Raw genomic sequence first — 7394 nt, 5'->3', positions numbered from 1 at the left:
AAAAAAGAGCTTCCTGTAAGGACATCACATCTCTCGGGTCCCCTTGTGGGCTGTTGAAAGCAAAGGGATTCCACACCATTTCAGGGCCGATTGGAGGAGAGAGCTACCAGCTGCTTCCTCACTTAAGACGGCAGTCCCACTGGCTCCCTTGCAAATGTCAGAAATGTCAGACCAGAAAAACATCTCCAGAAAGACATCCTCAGGGCAGCTGAGGACACTGGCTTCTGTTCCCGTCACATCAATGGTGTCTTTTGACTAGCACGCCTGGCTCTCTGCTGCTGAGATCTCCAGCGGGGAAGGCTTCCCAACGCTATACGATACATCGTCTGGCCCATAAATGAAAACGTGCTTTTCTCTCCTTTGAGGATAAACAGTGTCGTCAGTGGACCGGGGAGGGACTTCCGTTCTCAAAATAAGACAGAGCCCAAGATCTTGGGCTCAAAAGGGACGGGTCATCCTCTCTGACTGGAGGTTTAAATTAAGGAGACTTTCACTACCAGCTCAACGTGAATGAACTCGGAAACGTGACACTCTGTGAAAAGAAGCCAGGACGACATTCCAAAGAAAGGAATAATAGTCATAACAGAATCTGAAAAACTGCGAAGCGGGTAATAAGAGTTTCTCAGTGTGTCCGTGCCACTGTCCCCAGGGGGGAGGAAGGGAGGGTGACTTGGTGTCTGATCTGCTTGGCATTCTTATCGTGAACTAATAATTTGCTACCCTGGTTTATAAAGGGGTGTGAGTCTGTTCACCAGGATTTGAATAGATCTAGGTTGTAAGAAAATTTCCAAATCTATTTCCCTTTAAAAGCAATAAAAGCGATGGTTAATATGTACGGAGACCTCACCCCGTGCCAGGCACTGTGCAAAGAGCTCTGAACACAAGGTCTCACACTTCAGGGCAGCACTGCTTCTCCCTCCGCTACGTCCACCACCATCTTATCACCCCCATGTACAGATAATGTTGAGGCTTGAAGAGGTTGAGGAACTTGCCCAAGGACAGCAGCTCCTAAGTGGCACAGCTGGAATTTGAGTCCGGGGTTTATTTGGCTCAAAAATCCAAGCATTTCATCACTTACTCAGACCCTGAGGCTCAAAAGAGCCGGACGTAAAGATGCAGAATAGACAGAGACCTTCACCGGCCGGAGTTCAGAGCCCCATTCTGCAAATGAGATTCCGTATAACCTTGGACCATCACTTTTCTTTTCTAAGCCTCCGTTCCCTTGCTTGTAAAGTGAGGACTAGCTAATAAGCCAGTGGTATTGACCTCGAAGTTACTGTGAGGATTAAATGAAACAACACCCACAGAACGCCTTGTTCATGGGATACTGGGCAGGTGCCGGCCCACTGGGTCAGAATCCAGGGTCTCTCTCTCCGCTGTTCATTCTCTTATTCACGCGTTCATTCATCTATTCACTCATTCATTCATCAAGTTCCTAAGAGCCTATCATTGTTCCAAGAGCTAGGGGTACAGCATGAAAAGACAGTCCTTAACTTCAAAAGTTTACAGTCTAGTTAAGAGATACACAAGTAATGAGGTTCTGGACCCAATTCCAATGTGTGGATGGGAGGTTTCCCCCCGACACCACCAAGCAATTCTCTGGACAACAGCTGAGTGGCCTATAATTCAACTGAATTCTGACCCTATCTGCCCGGAGATGTCTGGGTTGTTACCTGTGTTTCTGACCGACTGGCTATAGATCAGAGGTTCCCACGACCCCCTCTTTGGGTTCAACTAGTTTGCTGGAGTGGCTCACAGAACTCAGGAAACCTGTTTACTTGCTAGATTACCAGTTTATTAAAAAGGATATTAAAGGATACAAACCACCAGCCAGATGAAGGGATACAGGAGGGTGAGGCTCCCAGCAAGGTGGCACATGGAAGGGTTTGGGTTCCCCAACCGAGAAGCTCTCCTCTGAGAGGTCCCCATTCACTGGGCACCTGGACAGCTGGCTCGCAGTCCTCCTCTCTACCCACGTCACCCTGGGGACGTTGACACTCATGGAAAGACTCGGGTAACACCGTCGCCTGGGCACCCGTGACCTTCCGTCTCCTTCACTTTGGGCTCCCACTCCCATGGCCACAGTTTGGACTTTGGCATTGCCCAGAGACGTCTTCCCTCTGAAGTCTATACTTGAGCACCCTGCTCTGGGCCATACCCTACTGTCGTCCTGCTCCACCAATTTATCTGTTTGCCCCGCTCACCGTGACCCTCTCTCAATCTCTAACCTCTCTGCTCCCCTCCCATCCCTTCTAGCACCTTGGCTCCATCCAGCCTAGTTCCTGGAGTTCATCACTTCCTCCACTCTGCTAATAAATCTCTAAGTGTCCTCACCACCTCGCCCTTCTACCACATCCTCCTTGCTACATGAAAACGTTGGATCGATCCAACGATCTGTTTTCCTGGTTGTCACACGTAGGCAGTTCAATGCTGAGGCAGAAAAATCAACACCTTTACAGACAGATGACACTATAGACGTATAGAGCCCAACCTTCTGGGCCCTTGTCAATTCACAGAGTCCCTCCCTTTAAATACCTTGCAAGAGCTATTCCGACTTTCACTTTTTTCAAACCCACCGAGAAATGAGTCTTCAGCCATGAACTCCCTCAGCTTCGGCCCTCAAACCTCCAAAATTACCTGTTTCTGTGCTTGCCTTCTACTTCCTTCCAGGTGTTCTCTCCCTGTTTCTATCCCTGAAGTCTCCTCCTTGACTTAGACCTTTCTTCATTGGACCCCTCTTGTATATTTTCAACTTCTTCTACTCCACTGGCTTTTCCTCAACAGCCAATGAAGTTTGTCAAGTCCCCCAATATTTTAGAAAACAAATACTTTGGTCCTACACCTCTCCCTACCTACTCACTACCTTCCTCTCTCTTTCATGTCACAGCCAAACTGCCTGCTGACTGTCCCCATTTCTTTCCATCTCACTCACAGCCTGGCCTTCTGCCGTCAGGCTCTGCCACCACGTCATAGCAACCACTTTGGCACATAACACCAACGACCTCCCGCTTGGCAATTCCAATGGACTCTTTCTTGTCCTCATCATGCTTGACCTCTAAGTGGCATTGGACAGTGTTTGACCATCCTTCTCTAAAATCTCCCTCATTCCTCTGCTTCTCCCCACCGCACCCTTCCTGGGTCAGCTGCACCATTATTTCTTTGACCGTTATTTCTCAGCTCCTATTAAGGCTTCCCGTTCTCCACTCACCCCTTTCATAACTTGCCCCTCCGTGGTCACCCTCATTCACCCCTTAGCTTCAGCTGCCATCTACGTGTGGATTACTTTGAACCACATATCGAGTCTAGATCTCTCTTTTGAATTTTACTCTTGGGTATTCAATTTCCTTTCAGACACTCTCCTAGAATGGACCGTATAAAACCCAACATGCCCCAAACTGAGCTCATCTTTTCCTCTCAAACTCACTCTTCCTTGTATTCACAATCTTGACAAAGTCACCAACAGCCACCCCGTCACCCAGGCCAGAATCCAAGGAGTCCTCCTTGCCTTTCATCCCTCTGTTACGCAGCACCCTCAGACACATTCTGTCCAGTTATACCCCCTTAATGCCTCTCATGACTCTCCCCTCTGCATCTTTCTACTCCACAGAACAAAACTCATGGTTTATCTTATCTGAATGATGGCAATAGTCTTTTTTAAAATACAGTTTCTAAAGGTGACTTTCCATTTACAGCTGTTACAAAATATTGCAATTACAAAATACTCCGTGTTGTACACTACATCCTTGAGCCTATATGACACCCAACAGTTTGTATCTCCCCTCCCCCACCTCTATATTACCCCTCCCTCCCCTCCCCACTGGTAACCACTAGTCTGTTCGCAGTATCTGTGAGTCTGCTTCTTTTTTCGTCTTATTAGTCTTTTGATTGGTTTCTCAGCCTTCAATCTTGCTGTCCACTCCAATCTGTCCTCCTCCCTGCTTCCAGAGTAATATTTACAAAACACAAAGCTGAATATGTTTATTACAGCTTAAAACTATTCAGCAATTTCTCTTTGTTTATAGGATATAAGCTAAGTGCCTTAGTGTGTGGTATGAGACCCTTCAAGCTGTACTGCCACCCACATTCTCACCTCCGGACATGCTCTTCCTGGAACCTTAGGTTTCAACCAACAACTTGCATTTCCTAGAATCTGTCTGGCTCTTTCCAGCTTGTGAGGTTTTGTTCTTCTGCCCTCGCCGCCTAAAATTGTTTTCTCTCCTTTATTACTCAGCAAATCATTATCTATCCATCTTTCAAGACTTGGATCAAATACCCTCCAGCCTGTTCTCCCTCTCCTGGTTAGAACCAACTTCTCCATCCCGTGTACACATCTCTATCTGCAGCACAGGCAGAAGACTTCAATAATTTTTTTGGTCAGCTTCCTTGAAATATAATTTACATACAACAAAGCTCACCATTTTTAATTAAACAATTCAGTGAGTACTGACAAATATATACAGTTGGGTACTATCAACACAATCATGAGAATACTTCCATCTCTCCAAAAGTGCTCTCATGCCCCTCTGTATTCAATCCCCTCCTCCTACTGCCTGACCCTTGGTAACCTCTGATCTGCTTTCTATCACCAGTGTTGCCTTTTCTAGAATTTCACATAAGTGAAATCAAATAGTCTATAGCCTTTGTGTCCAGCTTCTTTCACTTAGAAGAATATTTTAGCGATTCATCCATGGTAACACACACACTCTAATTCATCCTTTTTCCTTTCTGAGTAGTATTCCATTGTATGGATGTACCACAATCTGTTTATCCATTCACAGGTTGATGATCATTGGAGGTATGTGCAGTTTGGGGCTGTTATGAACAAAGCTGATAAGAACATTTGAGTGCAATCTGCTGTGGACATATGGTAGGAGTGAAGGTCCTGGATCCCATGGTAAGTGTATATTTAACGTTATAAGAAACGGTCAAACTGTTTTCCCAAGTGACCATAATGTTTTTCATTCTGACCATTGATGCACAGGAGTTCCAGTCACCCCAGATCCTTGCCACAGACTTTTAACCCTTAGCTATTCTAGTAGGTATCTCATTGATTAGTGAGGTTACAGCATCTTTTCACGTGTTCATTTGCCACACACATATCTTCACTTATAAACATATTTTAAATCTTTCGTCCATTTTATTAAAACATTGGGTTGTTTTCATTTAGTTGTATGCATTCTTTATCCATTGTGGATGTAAGTCCCTTGTCAGATACATGTTTGGAAATACTTTCCTCCAGCCTGTGGCTTGGTTTTTAATTTTTTAGCACTATCTTTAGAGGAGCAGAAGTTTTAAATGTTGATGAAATCTAATTTATTAATTTTTGCTTTTTGTGTCCTATTTAATAGATCATTGCCTATGTTAGGTCACTAAGATTTTTCTCCTCTGTTTTCTTCTAGTAGTTTTATAGTTTCAGCTCTTTTGCCCTTTATTTACATCTGTGTTCCATTTCAAGTTAATTTCTATCAATGGTATGAGATAAAGGTGTATATATATATATGGCTGTGCAGTTGTTCCAGCATCATTTATTGAAAGATTATTCTTTCTCCATTAAACTGCCTTAGCAATTTTGTCAAAAATCCAATGGCCAGATATCTATGGGTCTATTTTGGAGTTCAATATTCCGTTTCATTGAACTACTTGCCTGTCTTTATAGTGATACTATTTTGATTACTGTTGCTTGTAACCAGGGAATGTGAGTCCTCCAAGTCTGTACTTCTTTTTCAGAGCTGTTTTGACTATTCAGGGTCTTTTGCATTTCCATGCAAATTCTTGAATCAGCTTGTTGATTTCTATTAAAAAAAAAGCTTGCTGGGATTTTGATTAGTATTGGTATTGCACTCAATACATACATGTCAGTCAATTTGGGAAGAACTGACATAATTTTAGTTGAATATGTGAACTCCTTCTACATATAAGGTGCTTAAACCCATTCAATTTTTATAGCACTTGATAGTTTCTAAAGCCAGTTCATACACATTATCCCTTCTGATCCATCGCATAACCAGAGGGAAATGCTGGCCTCACTTTGCAAAGGAGAAAACTGAACCTCGGGAGACTTGACTCGTGTCAGCTGGTTGGGTATGTGGTGGCGCCAGTTGGCCTGGCTTTTTCATTTCACGTCGACAGTATATGTGATGCTTCATCCTGTAACTATTGATCTGGTGTATCTAAAACGCTGGCATGTGGACCTGGGCAGAGAGGACCTGGCAACACAGCAAGTACAACCCTACACTTTCGCTCCCTCTTACTTGGGTAAAGAAGTGGCTGGAGACCCAGTCACCCTGCTTCCAGACCAGCCCTGGGGAGCTGGTCCAACCATCTTGTGCATCTCAAACAGTCGGGAAGCTTTAAAAATGCAGATGCCTCAGCCTCACCTCCAAAGTTTGGATTCAATTGTTGGGGGTAGGGCCCCAGTAGTAATAGTTCATAAAAACTTCCCAGGTGACCCTAATATACAGCCAGGTTTGAAAATGGCCATTCTGGTGTTTCCAGGGAAAGAACGAGCAGGAAAGTCAGGAAAGATTTCTGAGACTTGGGCAAAGAGTGACAGGCCTGAGGGTCAGGGGTCACCAGCATAACTGGCCCTCTGATCAGAAGGGAAGGAAAAGATGACAGAGCTGGACGGAAGGTCTTGCCAGATTCCTTAGCAGAATCTGGAAGAGATACTAAACACATGACAATTCCCCTCCGGGGACTGATCCCCATTCCTTTAAAAATATCCTCACCCTCAGTGAATAATAAGAAACTCAAGTCTCATAGAATCAGATAAATTCCTAACAGGAAAATTCGTCTAATTTTCTTCTCTCTCAGACAGGAAACCGAAGTCCTCCAAGGCTACCGGCTGCGCCAGCGCCGTGCCCCCTGCCTCACCCCACCCCACCCCGGGGCCGGGCTCCCCGCGCACTCCCTTCTGCTGCTCTGTGTAGCCTGGGCCATCCGCTCACATTTTCATGGGGAGGTAAGGCCTACTGGGGTGCGGGGCCGACTTCTGGGCCATTCAAGCCACTGGCTTCCAAGCCTTGATGCATCCAAATCACCGGGGAATTTGAAATATAGATTGCTGAGCGCAGCCTAGAAGCCAGATCTCTGGGGAGGAGACTAGGAACCTGATTTCACACCCTGCCCTACTCTTCCTTTGCCCCCTTTGGGCCTGTTTTGTTTTGCTTAGGGTTCGTGAACTCTGGAGGGTCTGACACTGGAGTCCTCGGCAACCCCTGGGTTTGATGATTACCTGTGAATTTTACTTGTGGAAACATCTCTGCCCCCATGTGCAATTAGGAGTGAACAACACTAGATTTATAGCCTGATGCAACCAGGATTTTCTTCCTCATTTCCACGAGCTGAAATACAAACTGAACATAGCAATCTTTTTTTTTTTTTTTTTTCGGTAC

General features: G+C 45.2%; 1 long non-coding RNA gene across 1 annotated transcript; it reads left to right on the top strand.

The window, feature by feature from the left end:
* The first annotated feature begins 449 nt into the window (after positions 1-449).
* On the top strand, positions 450-7360 carry LOC114487504 (uncharacterized). Its single transcript, XR_003682656.1, has 4 exons — positions 450-608; positions 4779-4894; positions 6814-6961; positions 7172-7360. It is a non-coding gene; the product is annotated as an uncharacterized lncRNA (long non-coding RNA).
* Positions 7361-7394: the final 34 nt, after the last annotated feature.

This window comes from Physeter macrocephalus, chromosome 13 (assembly GCF_002837175.3).
Source record: "Physeter macrocephalus isolate SW-GA chromosome 13, ASM283717v5, whole genome shotgun sequence".
Lineage (NCBI taxonomy): Eukaryota > Metazoa > Chordata > Mammalia > Artiodactyla > Physeteridae > Physeter > Physeter macrocephalus.
Note: the sequence above shows the minus strand (reverse complement) of the source record. Positions and strands in the feature narration are given on the sequence as shown.